The following is a 10350-nucleotide window of genomic DNA, read 5'->3' on the forward strand; positions in this document are numbered from 1 at the left end:
TTATTTATTGCCTTGTTGGCTTGCACATTTTGAAGACGCAAGCTGCCATGTGCGTAGGGTCCCATGGTGAGGAACAAGGGTGTCTCCAGCCAACAGCAAGGAAGGAACTCGAGGCCAGGCCGGTGGCTCATGCCTGTAATCCTAGCACTCTGGGAGGTCGAGGAAGGAGGATGGCTTGAGATCAGGAGTTCAAGACCAACCTGAGCAAGAGTGAGACCTCTGTCTCTACTAAAAATAGAAAAATTAGCCGAGCATGGTGGTGCATGCCTGTAGTCCCTACTACTCGGGAGGCTGAAGCAGGAGGATCGCTTGAGCCCAGGAGTTTGAGGTTGCAATGAGCTGTGATGAAGGAACTGCACTCTACCCAGGGCTACAGAGTGACACTCTGTCTAAAAAACAAGGAAGGAACTGGGGCACTCAGTCCAATAGTGCCCCTAGGAACTGAATGCTGCCAACAACCACTGGTCTTGGAAGTGGATTCTTCACCATTCTAGCCTTTAGATGAGCCTGCCGACACCTAACTGACACCTTGACTGCAGCCTTGTGAGAGAACAAGAAGCAGAGGATCCAGCTAAGCTATGCTCAGATTCCCAATCCCCAGAAACTCTGGGATTAAAAAAAAAAAAGTGTGTCCTTTTTAAAAGCTAAGTTTTGGGGCAATCTGTCACACAGCGATGTGTAACTAATACAATCCATTTAAGTCATTTGGAATTGGACTTCTGGATCTAACATCCAACAGATTCCTGACAATTAACTTAGGAAATACTTTTCCATAGAATAAGAAAGAAACAGCAAGATGAACAGCATTAAGAAAAGGCAAACTTTCAGTAACACACTCAGTGGCCTTGAAACTATCTAAAAAAGTGACACAGAGTGAATTTTTTCCCCAAGTACTTTTTTCTCCATTTTCATTTTAACCACAAAGGAAGTAACCTCTAAATTAAAAAAAAAAAAAAAGTCTTCAAAAGTTTAGGAATAGCTTAAATGCACTTAACAGTTAAGTACTTTAAAAACTTTCATGAAAATGTGTAGGAGCTATCAAAGATGAAAAATTCTCCCAGAAGAGTTTAAAGAAAAAGAAACTCAAACATTATTTTTCCCTTAGGAGTATTGAAAGTGTAAGTAGGAGAAAGACAGAACAAGTTTCAGAGATACAAAATGGAAATTCAGGGGTTTTTTCTTTCCTTATAGAATCAGAAAATCACTACATAATAGACTGAAAATAACTTGTTTGAAGTTAGGGACATTTTGATGTAGGGAACATTTATCAAAAGACTGAGTACAAATGACAAAGTAGAAATAGTACCTCGGCTGAAACATGTAGATGAAGCAGATGTTTATAAGCAAGCTATAAGTTGTTATTTCAAGTCCTTAGCACCAAGAGAGATCTTAGAAATCTTAGAAATGTTCCAATTCGATCTAATTCATATTATAGGTGAGGGAACTGAGGCCCAGAACTCTTATAGTACTTTCTAAAGCTCATGCAGTTAGTACATACAGAGCAACGGTTGCTTTTATGTCTTTGAACTCCAAGTCCATTTCTTTTAGAAATCATTACCGCTAATATATTGCAGATATTTATAACTGAGAGTGACCTAGGAGAACCGAAGTGGAGTAAACAGAACTCCTCACATTCTCCCATCACATGTTCTCGGCCTTGCTGTCACAAACTGTCCTAACAAACAATCTCAAGGAGGAGGCCGCATGCAGAACCAGCCCCAACCTCCGGAGCTGGGATTCAGTTTGGAAGCACCGATAACAAAATAACAATTGTTTGTTACCGGGCCATTATGACAGATTGGTGCCAATTCTGACTTACGAGGGCCCATGCCATACTGGTTGTTAGCAAGTTATTTTGAATATTACCCTTCCCTCATCCCTGCTTGTCTCAGTCATCACAAGAAGCCCTAAACCTCAGGTCATCCCTTATGACCAAGATTCTCCTCTTCATAAGGTTCTGTACAGCTGCTGGTCTGGCCCACTTTTTGACTCCTCCATTACTGCAGAGACCTTTCATTGTAATGTCTAGAACTCATAGTCTTCCACTAGTAAAATGACTTCTCTCCTAAATTTCTCCACCCAAATTCCTTCCCAACCTTAATTCCATTATCACCTCGATGAAAATAAGAACATCATTTTTGCTCCTCTAATACCCCAACCAGATCATTACTCCTCCCTCCTAAAAAAATCAAAGCAAATCACCTGGCTATTCTAAAGCACATACCATCAGATTATAACGTCCTCCACCTCCTGCCACAGTCATCTTGCATCCTCCTGATCATCCCTGCCGTGGTTTGGATGTATGTGTCCCTTCAAAGCCCATATGTTGACACTTAGTCCCCAATGTGATAGTATAATAATAAGAGTGGGTGCTTTTAGAGGGTCATGAAGGTGGAAACCTCAAGAATGGGATTAATGGCCTTATGAAAGAAGTGTGAAGGTGCTGCCTCTCTCTCTTTTGCCTTTTCTGTCTCTTTCTCCATGTGAGGACACAGCCTTCATTCCTGCCAGAGGATGCAACAGGAAACCACCATCTTGGAAGCAGATAGCAGCCCTCACCAAACACAGAATCTGCTGGCACCTTTACCTTAGACTTCCCAACCTTAAAAACTATGAGTAATATATTTTGATGATTTATAAATTACCCAGTCTGTGGTGTTTTGTTATAGTGACACAAACAAACTAAGTCTCCCTCGTTCACTGAAGACCTGAGCCATGGGATTATTGTCTTTTTCTCCACACTCTTACTGTAATCTTCTTCTGCGATTTCACTGTTTGTGTACAGGAACCATCCAGGTATTTCAGTTCATTGAACTCACATCAAATTTTCTAGTCTCCAGCCAACCTCTGCCACCCAGCCTCATGGTCATACCTTAGAACCTATAATCATCAATAACATTCCACCTCTTAAGTCCCAACCACTTATTATCTTTTCCATTTATCTGCAGAAATGCCCCAGCTCCAATGATTCTTTGACTCCAATGGGTCCCACAATGAGCTGACCATAACATGTTATCAGCAGTCACTTCCTCTTAAAACAACCTTACCTCCCTAATAAAACAGCCTAAAATTCCATGGTCCATCGTTTTAATTATAATCCCTCCCCTGCACATACCGTCGACTGCTTTGATCCTTTTACTTTCTATCCTACACATCTAACGATAAACAATTTGGAAGAACTAATTTTACCACTTATTCTTTGCTTGCTCAAGCATCTGAACAAGACTAGAAAAAAACACAGTCATGTTGATCGATGGCACTTAAAATTTATGACTACAAATTTCAATTCAGTTAGATTCTTGAACATTGCATTCTCCTGATCAATTTACTTTCTTACCCTCCACGAGGTTTATTTCACATGTTCTCCTCCTCCTCCTTAGAACTGTCCAAATCGTCTCCCTGTTCATTGTGTTTGCTTCTCATTTCACTAAAAAAAAAAAAGATTAAAATAATCAGAAGGATAGATTTCAAATATGTGCACTACTAAATTTATTAATACATAAGTATCTGTACCTAAATATAAGATTTTTAGGCCAGATGTGCTAGCTCATGCCTGTTGATCCCAGCACTTTGGAAGGCTGAGGCAGGAGGATTGCTTGTGACCAGGAGTTTGAGATCAGCCTGAGTGACATAGCAAGACCCTGTCTCTACAAAAAAATAGAAAAATTAGCCAGGCCTGGTGGCACACACCTGCAGTCTTAGCTACTTAGGAGGCTGAAGCAAGAGGACTGCATGAACCCAGGAGTGTGAGGTTGCAGTGAGCTATGATGACGTCACTGCACTCTAGCCCAGGCAATAGAGGAAGACCCTGTCTCAAAAATAAATAAATAAAAGATTTTACTTTAAATGAATTGTTCATACTCCTAACAAAGTATAGTTCCTACACTTATCCTTTGGGTCCCATCCTCTATTTTCTATTTAAGAATTTTGTTCCTATATTTATCCCCTGTACCTCTGAAGCATCATCATTTTCCTCTCTCTCCTGGATCATTTTATTTAGCATGTAAGCAAACTGAAATAGCTCCATCTTCAAAAAAAAAAAAAGCCTGACTGCATAGCCTATACACCATTTATCAGTCCCTTTTATTTGCAAAACTCCTTTAAAACTCTTTAAAAGAGCTATCCATACTCTCTGGCACAACTATCTCACTTCCCTTTCTCTCTTTGCTCCAAAATGGCTCCATCCTCAAAACTCTTCTCAAGCTGCACTAATCAAGGTCACTGTGTTCTTCCATATTGCCTAATGCAATGGAGGTCAAGTTTTTGTCCTTATTTTACTCTGTCAGCAGCATTTAACATTGTTGATTATCTTCTCCTTGTAGAAATAGTTTTTCAACAGGCTTCCAAGACAACACAATTTCTTGATTTTTCTCCTACTTCAGGGCCAACTCCTTTTCAGTCTCATTTGCCCAGTTCCTTTTCTCTTATTCACAGCTATATGTTAGAGTGCTTTGGGCTCTCTTCTTATCTCTCCTCTCCCCACACTCAGATCACAGGGGTTCTCAACCAGTCCCATATCTTCAAATGACACATACGGCTGGGGAATTCCCAAAAATATATTTCCAGCCTAGAACTCTCCTCTAAACTCCTGGAATGCAGATTTAGCTGATTTCTACTCTTCCTTTTACTTGTCTATTAGGTATCTTAAAGTTAACATACTCACACCCAACTCTTAATTTCTTCACCCTATAAGTGAGTCAATTTTTACCATTTTGGTAAATGATACCACAACCATGTAGGTAATTGTGAAATGTTTAAGTTTTACAAATCCATATAAATCAGAGATGCTGCATGGACTAGCTATTGTATGGTGCTTCATTGAATCAGAGAGAGAGAATATAATTTAATACCCAACAATAACTAAACTGGATGTTTCTGCTTCTGTCTATGATACAGTAACATGGATCAGATTCCCTCCTGCCAAGAACTATAATAGCTGGACAGAAATTTAAAATTGTAGTTGAAAGCATTGGAGATAAATACCATCGGGACTGGAGGGTACAAGATTCTAGAGAAAAGAGAATGTATTGAAGTGAGCCCAAATCCATTGTAGTCTTTTCTCAAGCATTTGCTAAATCAAGGTATGGGACATAAAAGCTAGCCAGGAAGTTGGTAGCACACTCATTTGGTGGCAAAAATTGGAATTAGGGCTATGAAGGGAGCAGTACCCAAAAGGCCAATGTTCCAGAGAAAAAGGGAACTCCAGAGATGTGAGCATGACTTTCTACACGAAATTTCCCCACAAGTCACTTGCCAGATCCTAAGCTATGAATCTTCAAAGAGAGGGTCATCAACTCAAGCAATATGAGGCTAATAAGAGGCTATAAAGCTAAACAGAGATGCTGGCAGTTTTAGAAAGCTAGGGAGATAAAAATCGAAGTTTAGTACTCATAAACAAAAAGGGACTCTTATAGTCACCCCAGGCTTTCACTGAGACTCTGAAGGGCTCAACACACCACAAGTAAGGGAAAATCAAGCCCCCGAATCCAGCTCCAGCTGAGTCAATGTGATTTTCCCATACTATATACGCCCACCAAAAGAAAATCAAGTCCTCTCCGAAGGAAGATATCATCTAAGATCTTCTAAGATTTGTCTTAGACAATGTTTGACAATAAGTAGAAAAATTACCAGGAAGGCCAGGAAATAAGACCTGAAAGGACTGAAAACCAAGAGAAAAAATAACAGAGATCTGATCTAGGTATTGGAGCTATCAGATATAAATTTTAAGACAACTATAATTATATGCTCAAACAAAATAGATAAAAAGATGGAAGATTTCTACAGAGAACTTGAATCTATATAAGATCATGAAATGGACGTTTTAGATGTGAAAAATACCACAACTAAAATTAATTTAGTAGATGTGTTTAACAGCAGAGGAGATACATTAGAAAATGGGTTTCTTAAACTGGAAGAGGAGTGAGTAGAAAACATCCACATTACAGCACAGGTAGAAAAAATATGGAAAATAGAGAAAAGTTCAAAGGGACATAGTTAAATAGTAAAAATCTCTAATGTGTGCATTTTGGTCACCAGAAGGATAAGAGAGGGAATAAATCAGACAAAATGTTTGAAAAGCATTACTGATGATTGTTTACAATTGATGAAAGTAACAAGCCACAGATTCATGAAATTCTACCAACCACAAGCAGGATAAAGCACCTCCAGGCACAAGATAGTGAAACTGATGAGAAACAAAGATAAAGGGAAATTGTTAAAAGCAATCAGAGAAGGGCAGCATCACCTAAAAAGAGGGAATCTATGGAAGACAGAGGAAAATGGGAAACTGATTTAAAGGGAAGAAAAAAAAATTGCTAACTTAGAATTCTATAACTAGAGAACATGACTTTCAGAAATAATGGTGAATTTAAATCATTTTCAGACATACTAAAGTTGAGAAAATTCACTGTAGGAGACCTAACCAAAAATGATACTGAAGGGAGTTCTTTGGGATAAAGGCAAACGAAACCAGATTGAAGCATAGGTAATGCTGGAAGGAAAGCAGACCATCAAAAAGGTAAATGTAGTAGTATATCCAAATGAAATCTTGACTGTTTAAGACAACAATAGTACTACTGTGCTGAGTTTAAAATACAGAGATAAGTAAATGTTTGGCAACAATATCGCAAAAGGCAGATGGTGCAACGAGTAATAAATGCAGCTAAACTGGTCTGGGTCCTTTACATTGTCCAGAAGGTGACAAAAATATTCTGAAGCAGATTTGAATAATTGAAAGATGCCTGTGGTAAACTCAATGGTAGCCCCTAAAATAATAATAAAATTCCTAATAGAAGCGGAAAATGGAATAAGGAAAAACTTGATTAGACCAAGAGAAGGCAAGAGAAGAGAAGGAAGGAACACAAAACAGATGGGATAAATCTTTACAGGATAGATTTAAACCCAAGTCTTTACTGGAGTCTCTTGAAAAATATCAAATGATTTCCAATTTATAAGCTCCAGTAAATTTCCTACTTTCCTCTTCCCCCATAGGCCTCTCCATCTGCCACACACCCGCAGCTGTGCTAAGGCTCTGCCCTCTCTCCATCAACTCCCAAACCATCTCTCTAACAACTTCACCTTTGAAGTTGTGAATTATGAACAGACGTTAAATAATATATGAACAGATAAAAACAAAACCACCATAGTAGTAGAAGTGCAGAAGGAAAAGGAAAAGCAAAACTTAATTTACAACTCTGCCCACCCCCAGGAGTCCCCTTCCCCCTTGTGACATAAACACTGCATTTTTGGTTCGTTTACTTTTGGCAGGTAGTAACTGCCCCCCTGCACCTTCACTCTGATTCTGCTAAACAAAGGAGAGCTCTCAACCTGAACCAAGAGGTAAGAATTCTCTTTCCTTAAGAAGTGGGGGAAAAAGAGGAAGATTGCGAATATTTATAATGTAATGCCATTTTATACCTGCCCTGTTCCCATAGTATCTTTTTCATTTCTATTCCCCAAAGCCTACTTCTATGTTCCCAATACTATGAAATTAGCAATATAAGCAGCAGCCTGTAGCAAGTTCATAGAATTTCATAATTTAAAAAAAAAGAGGAAACTCCTTTTACCCATGTTTTTTTAAAAAAAAGTGAAAGAAGTAACTAAAATTACAGTGTTTAAAGTCATTTTTAGCTAGAAGAGTTGTAATATTCCCAACACAAAAGAATCATAAGTGCTTGAGGTGATGGATATCCCAATTGCCCTGATTTGATCATTACACATTGTATGCATGTATCAAAATATCACATGTACCTCCAAAATATGTACAAATATGACATTTCAATTTAAAAAATTAAAAATAAAGTAAAATAAGTCATTTTTTTATATTCCCTGACCTGTGACCTCCAGAAAGCACTGACTTTCAATCAGACTCCTAGGTGGGATCTGGGCTTTGCCGGTTGACTTGCTTCATGACCTTGAGCAAAGTGGTCCCACATTTCTGAACCTCACTTTCTTCATCTGCAAAATGGAGACAATAAAACAATGGATGTGAGGACTAGAAAAAAAGACTTGCAAAATACTATGCCTAGATTGTAATATGTGTTCAATAAATGGTAGCTCCTCTTCTTGTGTATAAGTTGGTCAGTGTTTATTTTCATAACTGAACTAACTGGATATGATTTTTAGAATTCATTTGTGAGGTCCGGGTTAGCAAAGCTCACACAATCCTGGCTCCTCCTCCATCTGTCTGCCAACTGACATTCTTTGTTGCTAATCTAAGATCAAGCCATATGTTCTCCGTATGGGAGACTCTTTCCTGCCCAGGTGGGGAAGCAGACGCAATGATCTAATAAGTCTTTTCTGTCTCACTAGGGCAAGTCTTGGGAAAACTTCCAAACACTGAGAGGTTCTGATGAGACACCACAAGCTTGGGTGACTATGTTGTTCATCAATTTTTTTTTTTTTTTTGCTTTCTTTTTTCCTCCCAAGATCCCAAAACCATGTTTCAATTCTGTCATTACCTGTTTCCTCGTCTCTGTTTAGTCTAGCAGACAGGTCGAGACTCTGAAAAAAATTTCAACATGGGATGTCTGTGTGGTGTCAAAGGCTGTAGAAATGAAAAGTGTGCATTAAGAGCTGGAGAACGGAGTTAAGAGTCAGGCTCCGATCTACAAATCCCGAACCTGCAGCATCCCAGCCAAAAGAAATATGCCACTTTGGAAAGGAATGCTAAAGGTAGTCATAGAGACAGTGTCACTGAGTGGTTAGAGTTTAATGCCAGCATACTGAATCAGAAATAAAACATATGAACAGGAGTTTTAAAAAAGAAGAAAAACAAGGACCATAGTAGTAGAAAGTGCAGAAGAATGTGCAGAAGGAAAGCAAAATTACATTCAGAACAGCATAAAAAAGAGGAAACATCAAATTGAGAAATAAATATTTACCTCTTAATAATAAATACTCTTATTCACTGAGTCATAAATGTAACCTTAGAACATTAACGTGACAGATTGTGAGAGAAATCTCTGAGACACCCTTGCTATTTTGACAGTTCTATAAAACAAAAATGAGGCTTTCGTTTCTACTTTCCTGATATTACACTCTTTTCATTATTTTGAAAATAATGAAAAGCTCATGTTTAAATAATTCTATGAAGTTAATTTAATTAATAGCTCAATTCAGCAAAATTTGGGACTTGTTAACAGTCAAAGCCATTAAGTTCAGATTGGGTTTCAGTAACTAAATTGGCCCCTTGTCTGTCCAGTTGCTTTCTACTTTCCAAATTTTTAACTTAATTTGCATTATTGTAGACCACATGTATGACCTAGGTAAACTACTTTAAATCTCTGAGCCTCAATTTCCACATCCACAACAAAGCAATTAAAATCTCTGCCAGGTAATTGTCTCATAGGGAGTGTAATAGTAAAGGCATTTTTTTCAAAGTGTTTTACCTCTTCTAAGGAATTACACTAAGAAATTTATTATCATACAGAACAAGGAGGGATTTATATATCCATCTAATTGGCCCCCTGCAAAGAGTATAACAGGCCTTGACCTCAAACCTGGCTCTAAATATGAACCTGGTTTAGATCTGTGTTCTATATGCTAACCGGTCATACCATCACTACCTATCTTCACCCAATAAACAACACCTTCAGAAAGGACTGAAAATCAGTGTCAGTTGCTCAGATGGAGACACTATAGTTCATCAAAAACTTTACCTTCCTGCATGCACGAGCCTGTCCAAGGAAGCTTCCCATCATTATCCCAGCTCTTTCCACCATACACTAAGTTGCATTTTGCTACCACGTCAAAAAAATACACAATTAACGAGAGAATATAATTAGTGTTTATGCTATGTCCAGACCATCTTGACGCTTCTCACGGGTAGAGACAGGTAGTGCATGTTCAAAACTTGCATGGCATCTAGGAAGCATGCCATGATCTTAATACTTTTTGTTTTCACATCTCCGAAAAGAAAATTCAACAGACATGTGCCTGCAACAGGTTCGGCAGCATGCCTTTGGATTTATCTGAAGCTCTGTTTTTTAAGGAAAGTATTCATATGACTGCTCATGACTGTGGTAACAAAAATTACTTCTGCATTAGGTAGGGAGCTCAGTATATTTACCATGTACATGAACTTGCTTAGTTCTAGCCAGCAGGGCTCTACCAGGATAAAAAAAAAAAATTACAGAGATCTGATATTATATTAAAGTACTTCATTTCTTTCCCAAATTAGTTCTCCTTCTGGAAGATAATGCTGGATAGTTATCCATGTAATACTTTCATTATAACAGAATGGCGAAGAATTGCATTAGCCTCTAAAGAGATATGAACTGGAAAGGTCATTTTTGTGATAATGGAATTCATCAAGGAGACTGAGGAGACACTAGGAAAGATTCACAAAAG

The sequence above is a fragment of the Lemur catta genome, chromosome 12, assembly GCF_020740605.2.
Source record: "Lemur catta isolate mLemCat1 chromosome 12, mLemCat1.pri, whole genome shotgun sequence".
Classification (NCBI taxonomy): domain Eukaryota; kingdom Metazoa; phylum Chordata; class Mammalia; order Primates; family Lemuridae; genus Lemur; species Lemur catta.